At 43.4% G+C, this 20,331-nt stretch overlaps 1 protein-coding gene across 1 annotated transcript in view; it reads left to right on the forward strand.

Moving 5' to 3' along the window:
- The first annotated feature begins 13,398 nt into the window (after window positions 1-13,398).
- MYH9 (myosin heavy chain 9) overlaps window positions 13,399-20,331 on the forward strand; it is a 62,221-nt gene continuing 55,288 nt past the window's right edge. Inside the window, exon 1 of the mRNA XM_018564705.1 lies at window positions 13,399-13,579. The gene's annotated coding sequence lies outside the window, so the exon portion shown is untranslated. The remainder of the gene's footprint in view (window positions 13,580-20,331) is intronic.

The raw sequence follows: 20,331 nt of genomic DNA on the forward strand, positions 1-20,331 counted from the left end.
GGTATCTATTTACTTGTAACCTCATCTTTTATATTTTACAAAAACAAGGTGTGTTATATTTAGTGTTTTGGGGCACTAAATGTAACTTAAGTGCATTTTTCACAAAATTTTTGAGTTTTCTAATAAGTTGCGCTAATGTCGTGCAACATAAAAATCTGTAACTGCCACCATTGTATTCTTCAGGGTCTTGGCTTTCAGAGAATATATAATGTTTGGGGGTTTTAAGTAATTTTCAGGCCTAAAATGTGGATTATAACGTATGCAAAAAACTAAAAAAGGCCTTGGTCCTTAAGGGGTTAACAACATAATAAAGTCCATCCAAATAGATTCTAATTTATCCGACCCAAAAACGAAAGATTCGGATCGATCTGAATTCAGAATAACGAACTGAATCGAATTTAGATCTGAAATCTAAAAAAAAAAAAAAGGATCAATCCAAAATTTGTTGGATTTTTGACCCTTTACATGTCTAATACCTGGGTTAAAATCCATAAATAAAAACGCTTTGCGTTGCGTTTTTTTATGGTCGCTTGCATGCGGCCTAAAAGTGAAATTTTTTCTGCCCTTGAGCATGAAGCCTAATATGCATTTAACATGTAATTTGTATTGTCTGAAGATTGTCATTCTATCAGAATTCTGCATACACTTTGTCACCTAATATACTGTCATTTGTAATTGTTCGAGATAGTTTTATATGATCACATCAAACACTCTGACAGAGCCGCAAACAAACCTTGAAGTCTTTTAAAACCTTCTTCTGTCTTCAATTGTAGCTTGAAGCATGAATCTGCTAAAACCTACTAACAATCTAACAGTGTATCTCTGCCTAATCCTATCTATCTAATCCTACTAGAAGAGAAAGGACAACACCTTTTGCTGCCATTTATCTCAAAGTAAAGCTACAGTTACATTTCAGCTGAATCACCACGCCTTGTGCTAAGAATGACACTGACGTTTCTGACTCCAGAACTATTTAGGAACAGCTCAGGAATGATTTCCTGGAGTCTCCGTCTACAACTACACCCAACAAAAATGGAGGAGGATGTTCTGTCAGTGATGAGCGTCCTGGGCACATCCTCTGTCGCCGCCCCTCTAAAACTTTTTTCCCATATAAGGTTACACTTGAAGCCTGAGAGTCCCATTTTGTCGCTACCTGTGTACCCCTGAGGGTTCCCTTCCTCCTAAAATTATGTACACATGTCCAAATAGTCTACAGCACACAGCGTTCATGTACCCTTCCCCCTCTCTCCAGTGTGCATTGTTCACAGACTGGTGGGAGTTTACTATGTGAAAGCAGAAAGTGTTTATCAGTGTATATGACAGCAAGCGCTGCTCACTATGAACATATACCCTGGAGTACAGAAAGTGTGTCCTAGACATTTATTAGAGATGTGTCCGTGCAACAAATGCTGACAGATTCATGGAATGGTTGGTACGGTGTACATGAATCTGTTGCAGACTTACCTCACACAGACCAGGGAAATTCACAAAGTAATATACCATGAAATTCATAAAGACACTTATGTCTGTGCCACTTATGTCACATAAAGTCTGTGCCACAAATGGCGCAATTTGTGACAGATTATTTGTATAATTGTTGGTAACGTGTATATGAATCTGTTGCAGAATTGCCTAACACAGACCCTGGAATTCAGACAACATATGCAGGGGAATTCAAAAAGTGTGTCATTGAGATACATAAGAAAAGTGTCTCAGGCCCGGTTCACACCTGAGCGTTTTACCGCGCGGTAAAACGCGCAACAGGTAAAAACCCATGTTTGCCTATGGGCATGGTTCTCAGGAACGCGCGGTAAAACGCCATATGCCCAAATAAGTACAGGAGCTTCTTTGGGGTGTATTAACGCACGTATACAGCTGTATCCATCAGGGTACAGCCGGATACCCCCTGGGAAACTCGCGTTTGCCACGCGTTTCTTTTAACGCAAATCGCGGTAAAACCGCGCGGCAAACGCGAGTTTGCAATACACTACGATGTGAACTCAGCGTAACTATTAACAATACTGGAACGTATTTGTGTATCACTCGGCGGTAGATCCTCAAATCATCTCTGAATTGGTGCTGACACTGTCCTTTTTTCTGGAGGGTGACTACTTTTGTTCCCCATGGTCCCTGTGTGTGTTGTAAAGTAGCCACCGCTCCAGTTTACTCCCGTGATGGACTACAATATCACGTTTAGTTTATTAATTTGTATTGAGATTGTAGTCTATCATGGGAGCAAGTTTGGGGCGGTGGCTAATTTACAACAGAAGAATTCAGAGATGATTTGAGGATCTACAGCTGAGTGATACGCAAATAAGATACATTTTTGTTACTAGTTAAGGTACTTGAATGCAATTTTATCATTTAACGCCTGAGTTTAGTGTCACTTTAAGCTGAATAGTTTTTAACCAATCAGACAATATTTTAGTTGGACACATAATATTCAGTTTTTGTTGTAGTTTGTAGGTACACTAGCAAATGGCTGCCCATTCGTGAATGGGTTAATTTAAACCGAATGATCTGGCCTCTGGATGAATCAACACACTGGTATGCCTCACTTCCCAGTTAGACATTATTTTAGCTCGACACACATTGGTCAATGATATGGAGTTTTTGTTTTTATGTATGATACAAAATGTGTCCATTCAGGAACAGGTTCATTTAGGCTGAATGGTTTTTGACCTCCAAGTATTTGAACACATGCATTACTGGCCAAATATTGAAATGGGACACACATTTGTTAAGGGTTCCATCTTATTAAACTTCTCATCAAGGTGAAGACAGTGCTTAAAGTGTACTTCTACTTTTGCAATCAAATTGGGATAACATCTATTTTAAATGTGTAACATGTTCCCACTCATATTGCATAACTTGCAATTACATAAAATATTTGTGAATAAAATAAAATAAGTGTTTTCATGATCTGTAATTTCAAGGCGGGGGGCTGACCTGAGTGGGAACATAATGTTTACTACAATCAACCCTGTCTGTACTGTGCTGGCAGATCTTATTAGTTGTTAGCCAGACTTGAACACTGTCTGTCTTCACCAAGGGTTAAAGATCTAGAAGCATTGTATGTTCATTGCATTGCAGAAACACATTTATACAATGAGCAACTAAGTGGTCAGTTGAGGTAATCCAGTCCTTGTTAACCTGTGTAAATACGCAACAGTTAAATAAAAAAAATAAAGAAATAAAATAGGGATGTTATTAGTCTTATGCACTTCAAGGATCCAAGACTGAACATCTAAGGAAGAGTTTAGAGTTTTACAGGTTAACACATACCACCTTATTCCAGTAAAATGTCCCATTTCTTCAAGATGTGAACAGCTGAAATGCAAAGAAACAGCTAAAAGGTAAAATATTTTAGGTGTGCTGTGTGAATAGGAACATATAACAAACATATAGTAGGTTTTTCTCAAATTTAACTGCAAAATGGAAATACACTTTAAGATAAATGTGCAACAGAAGGGGTTATAGGGTGCAGAATGGCATATGCAAGTGCATTGGGTTAAAGGCAAATAAAGCAGGCTGAACAGGCATTGGTTTTGGAGCAAGGTAAGGGGGAGTGTGCATAGAGGCAGGAATGAAGCTAGCTATACACAACTAGATTTCAAGTCAGTGGATCTGAGTGTGGACAGGGCATAGAGGAGAAAATGCAATCTGGTCACAGATTATTGGCAGAATAAGTAGAGTGGGGCTGAGCATGGTTGAGGGACAGAGGGGAAGATGTTTGTGGCTTGGGGGGGAAGGAGGTAGAGCAGGAATTGCACAGTGGAGAAATAGAAGACAGACTGAGAACCAAGTGTTGGTGAAGGGTGGATGGCTGAGAAGAATGGCAGCTAATCACGTTCCATTAACAGAGAGGATGCATGGGAGGAACTTGTCATGGATTGAAGGGTGATGAGAGAGAAGTACTAACAGGAAACACTGGTAGAATCCACAATAAAAGGAGGAAGCTTCTATATTTTCATCAGCTTTTATCGCATATACAATACAAATATATCCTATAGGATAGGATAAAAGGAGGCGAATAAGCTTAAATCATGTTAATTATATTAGCGAATAAGTCAAGTAAAAAACGTTCTGTGAAACTTTGGGGACGATTTCTCGATCTTACTGCACAGAAAGGCAATGCAAAACAGGCCCAATTACACAAATTTATTATAAGATTTACAACATGAGTCATAGATTGTTCTTTTTGCTTTTAAGTAGCACTGCATTAATAATAAAATAAAAAAACCACGCTCTTGACTATTTCTTAACTGTGAGTGTGTTTCCAGTGAAGATCTTTCTAAGGTCCTTGTAAAACTCTCTGAGATCTCTACATCACTGATCAATGCAGCATTAGTCTCTCCAGGATTGCAGCACAGAATCACACACAAGATCGACTGCAAATTCTTTTCTAAATGAGAGGCAGATGGGTTTGCACTCGGAAAATGTCTGATTCTGTTGGTAACTTGCTTTATAAATTTCCCTCTTTGACAATATTTTATAAATTTCCCTACGGGTTAGTGGCGGCCAACATATAGAGAAAATGGCAGGAACTACTAGCTTCAGTGTGGACTCCTGTTTCAGGCTCTAACACAGAGGTTGAGCATTTCAGCTCATCTTCTGTAGCTACTTATTTGAATATACAGCACAACATTCTTACATAAAACAACGGTCTATAGTCATGTGATTTTATACCTACAATTACCATATTAATGGATACTCGATCACAGATAATTTTGTATCTTCTATGTCACCAATGCTAGCTAGGTGTATATTTAGGCTTCCATCAAAGACCAAAGTCTAAAATGTACCCAATTGACAGCAATAGGAAGATGGAACTTAGCTGCATGGTTGGGTCCCTTGGGATGTCTTCATTGATAAAGATTAGGCTGATGAGAAACAGGAATGGACTTGTGTAAAGGTTAATGCAGAAGTATTAAACAAGGAAAGCACGGAAATATGAGCTGGGCTTAGGAAGGAAACCAACAGGTGTAAGCTTAACAGTAGGCATGCGTAATGGAAAGGCACCGCAGGCATTACAGAAACAGCAACAGCTATGTTACACTTGCAATGCTGTCACTGTCATATACTCGCCAGCAAGAGCATCACTTAAGAGTGTACTCACCTGCTCTTGCAATGTTGCTTTTTGGCTGGCTAAACCAGTGAATTGCTGCTTTGTCACTACTTCCTTGCTGAGCCAGGTTTTGCTCTTTTCAGCCAGAGAGAGAAAGTGAACCTGTTTCTGCTGGTAACAGGAATGTTAGTGTGGCCTCAAGGCTGGATACAGAAGAGACCCTACACCAGAAGCAAATTAAACAGTGTAGCAGGATCAATGAGACTGGATATGGAGTCCAGAAGGTTAATTAAAGTATGTAAGAAAGCAGAAGGCTTTTTTTCGAAGGAACTGGTAAGTGGAGTAAGACCCTCAGTAAGACTCCATTTGCACTGAGCGTTTTGTAGCGCGATTTCCGCTCAAAAATCGCTCAAATATGAAGCTCAATGTAGCTTTTCCAATGCATTTCACATGTTCACATCTTGAAGCTCAATGTCACCTGTAGCTTGTAGCTGAAGCTTGTAACATGAGTGAGTTATTTTTTGGAGGATTTTGCGCTTATTGGCCCCAATAGACTTCAATGGTGTAGCTCAATGTTGCTCATTACTGGCGTTTTTGCGCGACAGCATAGCCTGATGTCACGCTACACAAGTGTCAGTTTTGCCCAGAAATTACACTCTCCACAGAAGCAGAAAACAGGAAGAGGAATTATATCACATCAAAGACCGCTTTTGATTGAATAAAGCCCAATGTAGCAGCTACAAAGTTCCTGTTGTAATATGCCGAAAGAAGCGCTACGTAGCGTGTCAAAATGTGCAATGTAGCTCAGAGAAGCTCAATGTAGCTCAGTGTCGCTCTGCTCAGATCAGCGCTAACAAAGCGCTTATTTTGTTGTAGCTCAGTGTGAATGGGGTAGATGAAGGAGATGGATGAGGTAGGGAACTGAGATGTAAAGAGTTCACTATTAGGAACCCAGAGAAATATAACAAGACATTTTGTGACTGAGCCTGCACAGATCTACCTATAACTCAGATCAGTTTCAAGAGAATGTAGCTATTATGTGTTTATGCTTATCAAAAAAGAAGGATAAAATATATCAGGAGAGGCTGCAGGAACTTAAAATGTACAGTCTTGGGACATGGCTGAAACTACATGGCTTTAAATACATAAAGTGTGTGGAAAAAAAGCTCAGAAGGGGAGTATTTTCAATATAAAGCTAAGATCAAGAATACAAGGACATGACCTCAAACTCGCAGGAGTAAAGTTCCGAATTAACCTTAGAAAGTTGGAGTAGTTGTTGTTCAGAACAGGCTTCCAGCAGAGGCAGTGAGTCGGTCATCAGTATATACATTTAAACATGCTTGTGACAAACATAGATCTGACAAAAAGGTTAAAAAGAGCAAAAAAACAAAAACAAAATAAAACGTGACAGACTTGACAGACTACTTGGTCTTTTTCCACCGTCACTCTTCCATGTTTTTATAGTGTGTTTTCTGTAAAACCCGACTTAGATGTAAACAGAGGTGGTGTGGACCTATGTTAATGTCATACACTCAATCAGATCTTGGAGGATTTAAAAAAGAAAACATCCTAGTTAGAATTGGATGTTTAAAGCAAATAAGTGAACACTTCACTTCACACTGAATAACTTCAGGTCCATGATTGAAACAGTTCCCTAAAAGTATTTTTTAACGTACTTAACATTTGTTGCATGCATACCATTCCGTATTTTATGATGTGAGTAAAATGTCTGTGAACTGTAGGGGTTCACCATCACACAGTGCAGTCACCAAGTGTCAATTTGGGGGCTGTCCAACCCACTTTTACTAATCCAGAAAAGTAAAACAGACTTTTTTCACCACATGGGTGAATCCACAGAAAGCTCTGGGTAGAGTCTCCAAGTACCGCTCCTCTAGGAAGGAATGTCCTGCCGTTGAGAAAAACCCACCAATTGTCTCTTTCTCCAGGTGGAAAAGCCAGAATGGCCCTTTGTGGTATGGCAGCCAGGGAACCCACCTACACTTTCCCTGGTTACACTGCAAGGCTTTGACATATCAGAAACCAAACTCGTGTCATACATATATATTTTCATATTGCATGGCACTTTCCAGAGCCTTTAAAGCAGAAACCACCACAGACTTGGTCATCAGATACACCCTATCCCAAACCAATCCAAAGGTCACCAGGGGTTGTTTAACACAGAGCTTTTGGGCGATTTCTGGTTTCTGCACCTAAAATGTGATTAGATCTTTATCTAAGCCAAATAATCAAACAGAAAAATGAACAAATTGTTCAAAAAAAATCAAAGACATTGATAGCAGATAGTTCACAAATGGGAGAATTTCAGCACCATTGCTGGTCTTGTTAGTAGGAGTGGACATCTAACAAAGAAGAGTACAAAGGGCAGGTAATACAATCCTCAAGCAGGTGACAAAGATCTCTAAGGCACCTGATTGTCTGCAGGCATCACTTGCACTTATTTGCATTAATAAATAGTGTATAGTGTAAATAGCAAGTAAAGTAAATATTATAATAGTGACGTTCATGTGTTCATTGAATGAGAAGAAATGGGTCATTTTACTGGAATGAGCTGGTCTGTGTTAACCTGTAAAACTCTAAACTCTTCCTTAGAAGCTCAGTCTTGGACCTTTGAAGCTCATAAGAATAATGACATCCCTATTTTATTTCTTTAACTCTTGCGTATTGACACAGGTTAACAAGGACTGGATTACGTCAACTGACCACTTAGTTGCTCATTGCATAAATGTGTTTCTGCAATGCAATGATCTAAATTATGCTCAACAATCTGAGGAAGGATGAGTAATGGCTGTATTGCAGGTCCTTCACTGTCCAATGAGCAGACGGGAAGTGTGTTCTTATGCAGCTTTGGTGCACTTTAGATCAGTGACGTGCGGTACCTCTTGTTCCGGGTGAGGCATTCCCCAGCCTCGCCCCAGCACGTCCCGCCCTGCCCCCCGCCGGCCGAAGCCCCAGCCCCTGTCAGACGAAGCCCCACCCCCATCGGGCAAAGCCCATCCCCAAGCTCAACCCATCCCAAAGCTAGTGTAAAGAAGGAAGGGAGGAGAAAGGAAGGAGCCTCCCTGTCCCTCAATTGCTCGTCACTGCTGAGGCATCGAGATCAATGGCCTCAGTGTTTTTTCTTTTCTTTTTTTGATTGGACAGCTTGGACCAATGGCGCTTTGCCATTGGTCTTAGCCATCCACAGAGCTCACGCCTCTAACAAAGAGCTCTGGCTTCAATAGTTAGGTTACACACGCAGTGGGGAAGCCCGCTGCCGTGTAACCTAACTACCTGTCAAAGGCCGGATGCAGGGCCGCCTGTAATTAACAGGCAGCGCTCCGTCCATGACAGGTTACACAATGGGGAGGCTTTCCCTGCTGTGTAACCTGTTAGATGCCGATCTGAATGGAGAAAAAGGCTTGAAGCTGACAGCTTTTTCCTCCATAATTCTAGGTGAGGCACTGCCTCCCCTGACCACATGTCCCTGCTTTAGATGCAATTTAACAAACACACTTAAACTTCACAATTGCATTGCAATGTTCCTCCCCATTTTAGTTTAGGTATCCTTTTACTACTACAAGTTCATACCTCCCAACTGTTCATTTGGATGGACTGTCCATCTTTCCTTATAAGTTGTCCCTCTTTTAGTCTGATGTACAGATATCTATGAAAATGTATTATTAATATTTAACTACCAACAGTGTTACTCTACACTAAAACCTTCATTCGATATCCTGTTTATTAGAGGTGCAACGAAATAAAATTTTGATGCTGAAACCGAAAATAAAAGAAATGTCAGGCCGAAACCGAAAATGTTTTTTTTTCTAACCTTTTTAAAATTTGTAAATGTTTTTCTTAACTTTGTAATATTTTGTTTATTATTTATTTTTATTAAAACTGTTTATTTTTTCAATTTACTGGGGGCTTCGGTGAAGTATCATGGGTCTAAACAGACTCCTGATTTTTCCGTTTTACAATAGAAAAAGAGATTGAGGACAGAGTCCTCAATCTCTTTTTCTGCAGCCCCAGCACTGAATGAACAGGAATCCTCTATACTGAGTGTCCCTGTTAATTCATAAACTGTGGATATACTGTATTATGAGTTACTATGTACACAATTATGAATGAATAGGAAGTGATGTGGATCACTTCCTATTCATTCATAACTGGTACATAGTAACTCATACTATGTCCAATTATTTACAAATATTCAGCGATCACTGATTGCTGAATGTTTGTATACCGTTCTCCATCATGGATCGCCTGTCATGGGAGTTTGAGTGGGTAGTGCGGGGAGGAGAGCTCGGTCTCATTTGAAAGCTGACTCCTCGCCCTCACCACCGGCTCGGCCTCCTGTGACAGCTGACAGCTGTGCCCACACAACGCTCTCCTGATCTGTTACAGGAGGCTGAGCGGAGCAGGAGAAGAACTCCTCCTGTGAAACGCTCACAACGCTCTCCTCCCAACCCCGCTCAGCCTCCTGACAGTTTCTCTCCTCCACGCTGGACGCTGCACTGTGTCAGAGGGAACTGTGTCAGAGCAGTGCCCAGCGGGGACGAGAGAAATCAGGCATGCACTGAAATTTCGGACAAAAGATGGCACTTTCGGCCATGTGTGGAGGCAACTGGAGCAGCACGGTTGCCACTTTTTGGTCCTTGTCCCTGTAAAACCAAAAATGATTGGGGAAGGGGGTTGTTGAAGTGTGGTTAAACCTGTGTGTTGTAGTCATGATGAGCATTGTAAAGCAGAGCCAGGTTTTCAATAACTAGATGATTACAGAAAAAAACGTCAGACATAGATAACAAGATAAAAATTAACAGCCCATCAAAGCATAATAACAAAACCAGCTTTTATTGCAATATTCAACTTCAATCCATAGATTTCCCCACAGTACTTTTTTCTGACCCTAGATGTTGACATTCTGATGTCCTGGACCTTACCGGCCTATTACAGGACAGTGAAAGGAGAAGCAGCATTATGATAAACTAATCTCTTTGTCACTATGTTTTCTCTTCCCATGAACATGCTTTTTGTCAGCACAGGAACTGATTGGCGCCTTGTGCTGCTTCTTCCTCTCACACTCCAGGCCTGCTGAACAGGTACTGTAATACCAGGCATACAGGAGAAACTCGATTAATTAGAATATCGTGCAAAAGTAGTTGCAGTAAGTTCTGCAAAAGGGGCCCAAACCAAGTAATGAGCACATATGCATGCTTGTACTTTTCAGAGGTCCGATATTGTTCTATGTACAATCCTTGTTTTATTGATTGCATGTAATAATCTACTTTTTTGAGGTTGTGGATTTGGGGTTCTTGGGGTTTTCATGAGCTGTAAGCCATAATCATCACAATTATGACAAATCACGGCTTGAATTATCTTGCTTTGCATGTAATGAGTCTATCTCATATATTAGTTTCACCTTTTAAGTTGCATTAGTGAAATAAATGAACTTTTCACGATATTCTAATTATTCGAGTTTCACCTGTATGTAGGTATTGTTAAAAAAAAAACATTTAACAATGTATGAAGGATCACAGTTCATTAATTTGTATCTTTTATATCTGCCTACAGTTCTGTTGTTTCGCTATACACTACACACACCAAATGTTCCATTCCCAGACTGGTGAAAGGTCCACACTGTACTATGGGTTACATTCCCTAGACCAGTGAACTGTCCACACTGTGCTATACATTCCATTCCCCAGAGTTATAAAGTTACACTAAACTCGGGAGTTAAATCTTAAAACTACATTCAGGTACCTTAACTATTAACAAAACGTTATCTTGTTTGTGTATTACTCGGTTGTAGATCCTCAAATCATCTCTGAATTTGTGCGGACACTGTCTTGCCTTCTGGAGGGTAGTGGCGTAGCGAGGAGCTACGCCACTGAAGGGGTGGCCTCTTTAGATGCACAGCAGCAAGCCCGGCTTCAGCAAAGCCCTAATAACTGTACTCAGGGCCAAAAGTAGGGGGGGCAGATTAGGAGAGGTGCCTCTGACACTGCAAGGCAGAGCAAGAAAATATTACTATTGTTACCCTACAGACGGTAACTTATGGCTCCCTCCGCTGCCGCTCTGCAGGCACTGCCAGGGCTGCGTAGAGGGGCCTGGGGGTGGCAAAATGCACCTTCGGACACCGGAGCCAGGAGCAGTGTCACGAAGAGCAAATGGTAAGTGAGAGGACACGGACTCTAGGGACCCTGGAGTGGGAGCTCAGCTGTCACCAGGTAATCACAGAGAGAAACATCTATAGAGCCCTCCTGCACACTGACACCTGCTCACTGCTCCTGTGTATGTGTAAAAAAAAAGTATATATATATTTTTCCATCATTAAGAAGAGCTGACTTCTTGTGTCCAAGTCGTCTTAAGACCCTAGCACAGGCCACCTGAGACTCTACACAACCCACCTGAGACCCCCACAGCCCACTTGAAAACCCAACAGACAGCCTGAGACCCCGCACAGCCCTTCTGAGACCCTGGAGACATCAGACCACCACCCTGGGGCAACACAGAGTATGTAGCTGTATATTATTCTGCATTGCTGTATAATGTATTGCTGGGATTTGTAGTCTTCTATCGGTGGTGGCATTCTGGATTGCTGTATAATGTATTGCTGGGATTTGTAGTCTTCTATCTGTGGCGGTATTCTGGATTGCTGTATAATATATTGCTGGGAATTGTAGTCCTTTTTAGCTGGTGGCATTCTGCATTGCTGTATAATGCATTGCTGCGTGGCGGGCCTCCATGGTGGATCAGTGTCTTTAGACATGCTTCTGTGCTCCCTTCTTTTGGTGCGGCAGTACCCCTCCTGATCCACCACAGAGGTGAGGCTTGAAATCACTTCATTCAAGTCTCTCCCCCATGACAGATTAGAAGTATCAGTGTCAGGAAAATAGAAGCAAGCCCTGAAGTGGCTCCTAAATTAACAAGGCAGCAGAATGAGGCAGCAGAATGAGGCTATTTGAAGCCTTACCACTGTGGTGGATCAGGAAGGGAAATTGAACTATGGTTTAGTTTTGGGGAGCTAATGAGAGACTTGTCCCCGGGTGCCTCATGACCTTGTGTGTGTTATAAAGTAGCCACCACTCCAAGCTCACTCCTGTGATGGACCACAATCTCACGTTTAGTTTACTAATTTGTATTGAGATTGTAGTCCATCACAGGAGCGAGCTTGGAGTGGTGACTACTTTACAACACACACAGGGACCATGGGGAACAAAAGTAGCCACCCTCCAGAAGGAAGGACAGTGTCAGCACCAATTCAGAGATGACGTGAGGATCTACAGCTGAGTGATACACAAATAAGATACAGTTTTGTTAGCAGTTAAAGTGACATTAAAGTCACAATGCCCTGCACCTCCCCCAAAGCTGCTCAAATGATGCCTCTTCATCAGGTCATCTTCTTCATTTCACTTGTATTCAGGAGTCCCTCCAGCGCTGTGGCCGGTCTCTGATCCAACACAGACTTCTTGTGTCCCACGGTGTCTGCACCTCCACCGTGTCTCTCCTCTTCTCCCCGCCAGTGATGTTTGAGGAAACAAAAAATATAAGAATATATCCATACAAACATAAATAGGTGCGGGTGTGCCTGCAGAAGTGGCAGTGCTGGTGGAGAACTGAGAGCCGCACATTCCTTGTGACAGCCACTACTTGAGTCAGTGAGAGGCAGCCCCGGAGCCTCTGTACCGCTTCAATGACGGCCCAGCCTGCATGGCATCAGAGGGGCCCGGGGGGCAATTGCGGACCACCAAAATGTTCTCGCGGACCACCTCCGGTTGGCGACCACTGGTCTATACTGTGCTATAACATATACTTAACAATGTCCAGACTGGTGAACTACATACACTGTGCTATACTTTACAATCTCCAGACGGGTGAACTACATACACTCTGCTATACTTTACAATCTCCAGACTGGTGAACTACATGCACTGTGCTATATTTTACAATCTCCAGACTGGTGAACTACATACACTGTGCTATACTTTACAATCTCCAGACTGGTGAACTACATGCACTGTGCTATACTTTACAATCTCCAGACTGGTGCACTACATGCACTGTGCTATATATGGTAGATTTCCCAGACTGTTGAACTGTGTACACTATACTGTAAACAGACACCACTAGTCCAGTTGTTTCTAGCCCATGGTGGTGACAACATTGTTACACCTTTGCCCCAGAACATTACAGTATCCCTGACACTAGTTTCCTGTCACTTTGACATACGATTGGCTAAGTGGGCAGAGCGCGCAAACTTCGCCGTGACTCAAAGCCGTCCCGCGACGTTGATTGGCTGACAGAGATGACTGGCTGCTCCATCTCCCGCCCCCAAAGGTAGCCCCGCCCTAAGTGTGGGCGTGCTCCTCCGGCCGCCTCCCTGCTTCAAACCTACATCGCCGCTGAGTTTTAGTTGGTCCCGGCTCTTTCTTAGGTGGCAGCGACGTTGTTCTAGTGTTCGGGTCCCTTTGGAGCGTTTCTACCAAGCTGTGCCTAGGCGCCCGGTCTCAGGTACGGTCCCGGGTCCTCCTCCGTTCCTTGGCAGCTGTCGTCACTTCTGCGTAGTCATAGCTTTGTAGTTGGGGCCGGTAACACACCTTTCCCGGCTCTCATGTGCTGCGGGCTCCCTAGACAGGTCGGTGTGTGAGGCGGAGCCGCTGCTGGAAGTTGCTGGAAAGTAGATCGCCGTGTTCTTTATTGCTGCTCGCCGGCTGCTGGGCGATGGACGGGCGGCCACTCCTAGAGGAGCTGTGTGCGTGTCGTGGCTGCAGCGTGTGATCACAGCAGACCTGGCCCAGGTGCTGGGCGCTGGCTTCAATCTCATCGTCTGCACGGTGACTTTATGGCTGACCATACACTATACGATCAGATTGTCCAATCTCATTCAGATCTACCATAGCCATCTAATACAAGGACAGACCTAAACAATCCATTTCATAGGATCAAACCAGGCAGATCTAAATAAGATTGTAGAATCTTATTGTATAGTGTATGGCTAGGATGTATAGGTATATGGCCAGCTTTATGCTTACTATGCAGTTTACAATCGCCTTTAGATCTGCTATCCACTATAAAGCACAGGGGCCTGTCTGATTGGACCTTAATTGAATGGAGTGTGTAGGTGGCCCATATAGCACATAGTTTTTGCACAATCACATTCTATAGTGTATGGCCAGCTTAGGGCTAGGGTATTGTGCAAGTGGCTTTGTCACGCCAATGACTTTGCGATCCGTGTATCTGATTTTCTATCTCATTGATTTCAGTTACTCATCTGATCCTTCTTGGAGTGGACGGCAGACTTTCACATCCGCCCTTGAATTTTTATCTCGAGGTCGTCTACGATTGTAACCATAAAAAGTGTAAACTTCAGCCTGTGACGCATGTGTTTTGTGGAGCCACTTCCTCTTGTAAACGGTTTATTTGAAGTTATGATGGTGGGGTTGGAGGCAATGAGATGAGCTGACTCCAGCTGTAATGTTGTGCTAGGAGGAAGCTCTGTGTGTGTGTGTTGTAGGTCTCACTCGGTGAGAGCGGTGAAGGGCGTGGGGTGTGGAGCTTCCTGTTCTGGTTGAGGAGAGATTGATTTGTGCCTCCAGGTTGTTCTCTATACTAAAGACTGGCCAAGTCCTAGGAGCCAGGTAGCCAATGTGCCTTAGAATGACAGCTGGTTCCTAATGTTTGAGGTCTTGTCAATGGAGCGGGCTCCTGGATTGGACAAACTGGCTCCCGAGTTCCAGATTCTTGTGTCCCCCTCTGGATTTGCTGGACATACACCTTGTGTGTTCTGAATGTGTGATCTCTAAAAGGGTCTCCTATAGATATGCCAGAACTATGTATTAGAAGTCCGATGCGGATAGGCTCCTATAGTACATACTGGTTGGCAGATCTGAAGGAGACCATTCAGGCAGATTGCATGTTGTACGGTCACCTTTCTGGTTCTACATTGAGCTGGCTCCTGAATTCCATATTCATTTGTCCTCCAGGATATTGTGTAATCCCTTAATCAGTGTGCCTTAGTGTCCTGGAAGCCCTGCACTACACCCCTTGGCTTTGTATGCGGTCAGGTAGGCTCTCGCACTCTAATCTTTAGAAGATTGTGGGGGTCGGTTTGTACATCGTCCAGGTTTCGGGTTGTACAGGGGGCCAGGCTAGGTGGTGTCAGGTCATGCTTGGATTTTCCTTGTGCTCTTGTCTTTATCAGATGTGTGTTCTGCAGCTGTAGTAAAGCAGTGAAATTGCAGAAACCTTTCACAATGGTCTACGTTTTGGTTTGCAGGACGTATGTAATAGATGATTATATTTGTCTCGGCACTGTAGTGGTTTGTGAGTTCCATTCTACATATTGTGCCCTGCGTGTAGAGCTCGTCTACCTTTTGTGAGCACTTCCTGTAAGTAAAGGTTTCCTCTCAAGCTGCTGCCACACCCAATCTGAGAGCAGAAGCATATGCAGTATACCTAGGGGACATGGAAAGTTTACTCTTTGCTTTCCTTTTCTTTTTCATCCAACTAATTGCTTTGTCATCAAATCGTCCTATTTTTTAGGGAGCAACACCCAGACGCTCCAAGATGACCCCCCGCAAAATACCCTGCTTCTAAGGTTATCTATAACTTTCTAATAAGAATCATCCAACCTCTTTAAATGGGAACTTAGTACTTTGTACTTTATGGAACGGGTTGTTGGTGGGTCTGCACACCCTTCCGTGCTCTTATAGCCCAATTCCAGCTAGTGGGTGTGTGGGCTGCCTAATGCACCACAATGGACCAAACGTGGTGTATACAGCAGAGCTCTGGTGTGGCTGGGACCTGAAGAAAAACTATATTAAGTAATACTTTTAATGGTCACTTCCTGTGAGCCCAGGTAGTCGTTGACTCATGCCCTGTGAGCACAGCCTGTGGGTGAGTCACCCCTGGGCTTGCATCATCACAGCTTGGGCTCACCATAGAATTACAGCATATAATGTTCTGTCTGCTGCAGTTTTATTCAGCAATGAGGATTGCCCACCAGGAGGCCGCTTGTATCACTGCCACCTGGAATTCTCCTATATCTTACAAAATAAGTGCATTTACTTTTTTTTTTTTTTTGCCCCCCCTCCCCTCTGGCCTAACAAATCCCTCCCTCATCCTCCACAGATGTATACTTCCTTCGATCCAATGCCCACTGCCTCCAGGGATTGTTTACATCCCACGCCTTGCGTCTCTCTCTTCTGACCGCGCCTGCGCAGTAGTGCCCCATAGAGGTCTACATGGCTTAAAGCTAGAGTTTGGCTTTAAGCCTTCTGTACATTTTTAGAAGTAAGCCAATAATGAGTGTGGTTTTCCAGGTCACCGTTCTGAGAAAATATGCTGAGTTTTTGAGCTCAGTTAATCTCTTAATAGTGGGTTTATGAAGTAATTTCCAGTGGAACTGAACTTCTATTTTGTAAGGCCACCCTGTCAGTCTTCTAGTCACCTGTCCTGATCCAGTGAGATTTCAGCAGAACACTTATAACGTCGCTGCCTTGCTGGCCGGACCAGAGACCTTATACTAGCCAGCAATGCTCAGGCCCAGATGGAAGCTACTGTTAGTGGCTCCTTTCCTGGTTATGCTGCTGTCAGGGCTGAATCACTCTTCTGTCATGATCCTAATGGAGCTTCCTCATTGGTCAATAGATTTGTGTGGGTGGCAAGGTGGGCGAGATTTAGCACTCTGCTCCTTCCTCCTGCGCAGCCAGCGATGCTAATCGCATCATCCTGGTTATGGGGGAGCATATGACCTGACTTGTGCCCGGGCCTAGCAGCCAATCACTAGTTCTGAGCACTGTCACACACATGACCAAGGGAGGGAAATCACATCTCGCACAAATCCCCCCGGGTATATTAGCACTGGGTATACGGGGGGAGGGTTATGCATGCTTTCTGTTGAGACAGTCACTTTTACCTGCATGGACAAGCAGGCTTTACCTGAACCTGCCTGTTGGCATTTTAATTTGAAGTGCATACAACTTCAGCTGTCTGTGAGTCTACTCCTTTTTAAAATGTGGTTTTTGCTCTAGGCAACATCTGTGCGCGCTGCCCGTAATGGGAAACGTGTCATCTAAAACCTTCTAAAAGGAAGCCCTTGTGCAAATCTGGTTGGTTGTGGTATACCTCACTTCATCAGGAACCTGGTGGAAGAAGTCTCTGCTCAGGGCTGTCATGTGCAGACCTCCACTCGTTTCCCCACCTTGGGTGCAAGTTCCCTCGTCCATCTCTGCCTCGTCACTTGATTTTCAAGGGCAGGGGAAGTCTGGGTACTCTGTTAGAGCGTTTGAAAAATACCTTTTGGAAATGGGGGGAGCATGTGACCTTCTTGCCTTACTCCCAAGTTGCCGTGTGTGGGACTGAACAGCCAATCTCCTGGACTAAATATTGTCACATAAGGAAGGTTAAAGGTCGTTAACCCAGTGTTGGCTCAGACAAACAAAGTGAGGCTGAGAAGGTAAATGGTTTCTTTTTTTGTGCTGGGTATTATGTACTCTCAGGAATGTGGCAGAGAGCAGAGTCCAGATCTAGGTGATCAGTTCTACCAGGTGACTCGCAGTACATGATTCTCAGCCCTGATCAGCTGTTCACAATGCAAGCAAGTAGAGCTGCAGCTAACGATTATTTTCAAAATCGATTAGTTAGCCAGGTTCCCTTTTACAGGAATGTAGCCAGGAACTGCAAGTATCTCATCTTGGATCTGACCCATTCCCAAGTTTTGCTAAAGGGACACACATTCTCTCAGTAGTACCTGGATATAGACATTCTTAGGCTTGGTTCACACCTAGGCATTTTTGACCAGTTTTTAAATGCCCAACACAAGAAATCCCATGATTTTCAATGGACCCTGTTCAAGCCTGAGCAGCTAAAATGCAAATGCAGAAAAAAAGTACATGAGCTGCATTTGGCAGTTTCAAGCAAACATACACGACAGAAGCATGTTGCACATTTTTTTTGCCTTTGTATGCGCGTTTGTCCATTGACCGCAATGTTTTTTAGTCTGCCAGTCGAGACGCGCATCTTCATGTGTGCACGTTTTCACGCACGTAAAGATGTGCCAAATGTGCAAATAACCGCACGCTGAACCCGCGCATACAAACGTGTAAAAACGATGCTGCCTAGGTGTGAACCAAGCCTTAGTGTCAGTATCCCGTCCAAACATAGTTCCTCAGCAGTGTTCACACCATTGTGTTTTCATGCTCTGCCACTCTTCTCTCCATTCTAACTAGTCCTCCATGACCAGACTGCTGTCAGCTTCCTCGGATCACCCCTTCTGTGTCTCCATGCTTTTACTTCACCCTGTCTTTGTTGTCTCTCCGATCCCTTGTCCAGGATCTTCTAGGTTCTGTCTCCTCTTATTCCTCTCACTGGTTGATCAGTTTATATATGCTCTACCTTCCTCCTTTTTTGCCTAAATGGCATCTCTGCCTGTTCCAGTGTTCCATAATCTCTCCTCTCCCCACCATAATAGAACTCCACTCTACACAAACATACGTGCAATTTGGTTCCTTATGAGCAAGGTTGTGCCCTTGAAGGGGATATTTAGTGTTTTAACACAAATAACATCTGCAGAGGCCACAGAATAGGCAGTTGGATTGATGGTTAGAACTGCCCCCCCCTTCTGCACACAGTGGTTCCTACCATTGGCTCATGCATCCTGTAGTGATGTATAATAATAATGTTCCAGCTGATGGGGCAGCATGTATTTGCTGCCCCAGAAGTGTAGCGGTGGTGGTTGAAGACACAGGACACTATAAAGGTAAGTATGGTCTTTTTTTGCAAGTGACCCTTTGGTGACTTTGCTAAAGAAAATATTAAAGCTTAAGTCCAGGCAGATATTAGAGAGATAGATATATCTTATTGTGGGCACCCGCAGGATAAAGCCTTGAGAAAAGTGGGCTGTGCCCCAAGAAATATCAACTGTGCATAAAAAATTTTTAATATACATCTTTCCTGTGCCAAATCCTGTTAGTGCCTACAAATCTAACCTAGCTTGTTTCTCCGAGTGCACACAGGTACAATGGTACCTTGGTTCGCGAACTTAATTTGTTCCACGATTCTGGTCGAGAAACGAATTGGTGGCAAAACGAATCAGACCGCGATCTCGACTAGAGGAAGCCATGACCATGTGTCAGAGCAGGGAAGATGGCTGCAGTTGTGTTCGTCACCCGATGTGGAGTTCGTGAACGGAAGCATAATTTTGCCGAACTTCCTGATCGCGAACTGAATTGTTAGTGAACGGAAGCGTTTGTGAAGCGAGGTACCACTGTAATATCTCAAATTTGTATAATTACCTGAAGTAACATAACTCCAGGAAGACGTTTGTTAAAGTGTATGTAAAGCCAAGACTTATTTTTTTATTTTTTAGTAGTACTGCGTTTTGGATGGATGGCTACGGGTAAAACCACTGCCAGATTTTTATTTTTGTCGCTTTACCGCTGTGGAATGTTCCTTTTATGTCCTGCCCCAGAGACACAACAGGATATTTTGTCTAGAGATATGCTTTAAAATGTATCTCCAATTTTGTTACGTGCTCCCATTCACATGAAAAAAAATAAACATAATGACATTACTGCTTACATTTTACTTTCTGAAAATTCCAAAACTGATTTTTTCCCTTGCTATGTAATGTTGAGGAGGCTGGGGAGTTAACATTTGCCATAATTAACCATGTACAGGGAAAGGGAGGGAAGCCAGTGTGCCGTCCCCACCTTGTTAAACTATACCAATCTACATGCCTTTTATCATTGGGTGCATTGGTACATTAGTGCCCCTTTATTACCCATTACCAGATGAGAACTTTGGACTATAGACCAGAATTTAAGTAGTGTATGGCCAGTTTTAGACAGTCCAATAATGGGCCTTCAACACCTTCCTGCTGACTCCTGACAGCCTTTTAAGAAGTTAGGAGTTTAGGGTGGGCTTTCTGATCATGTGATTGCTATGATTAGCTGTCGCAGGATTGGGAGCCCCTCCCATTCCTGTCGCAGGATTGGGAGCCCCTCCCATTCCTGTCGCAGGATTGGGAGCCCCTCCCATTCCTGTCGCAGGATTGGGAGCCCCTCCCATTCCTGTCGCAGGAATCATTATAAGAAGCTGCCCAATGCTATTGCCCTGCCGTGTGATGTCAAATCCTCGTCCAGCTTCTGTTTGTAAACAAACCGGCTGGGATTTTGGGTGAACCCTGAATCCCTAGCCAGTTTGTATACAAACAGCACCAGCTGGGATCTGTCATCTTTCTGCAGGTCAAGATCGCCAGGTAG

This window comes from Nanorana parkeri, unplaced genomic scaffold, assembly GCF_000935625.1.
Source record: "Nanorana parkeri isolate BGI_ZX_2015 unplaced genomic scaffold, ASM93562v1 scaffold774, whole genome shotgun sequence".
Taxonomy (NCBI): Eukaryota; Metazoa; Chordata; class Amphibia; order Anura; family Dicroglossidae; genus Nanorana; species Nanorana parkeri.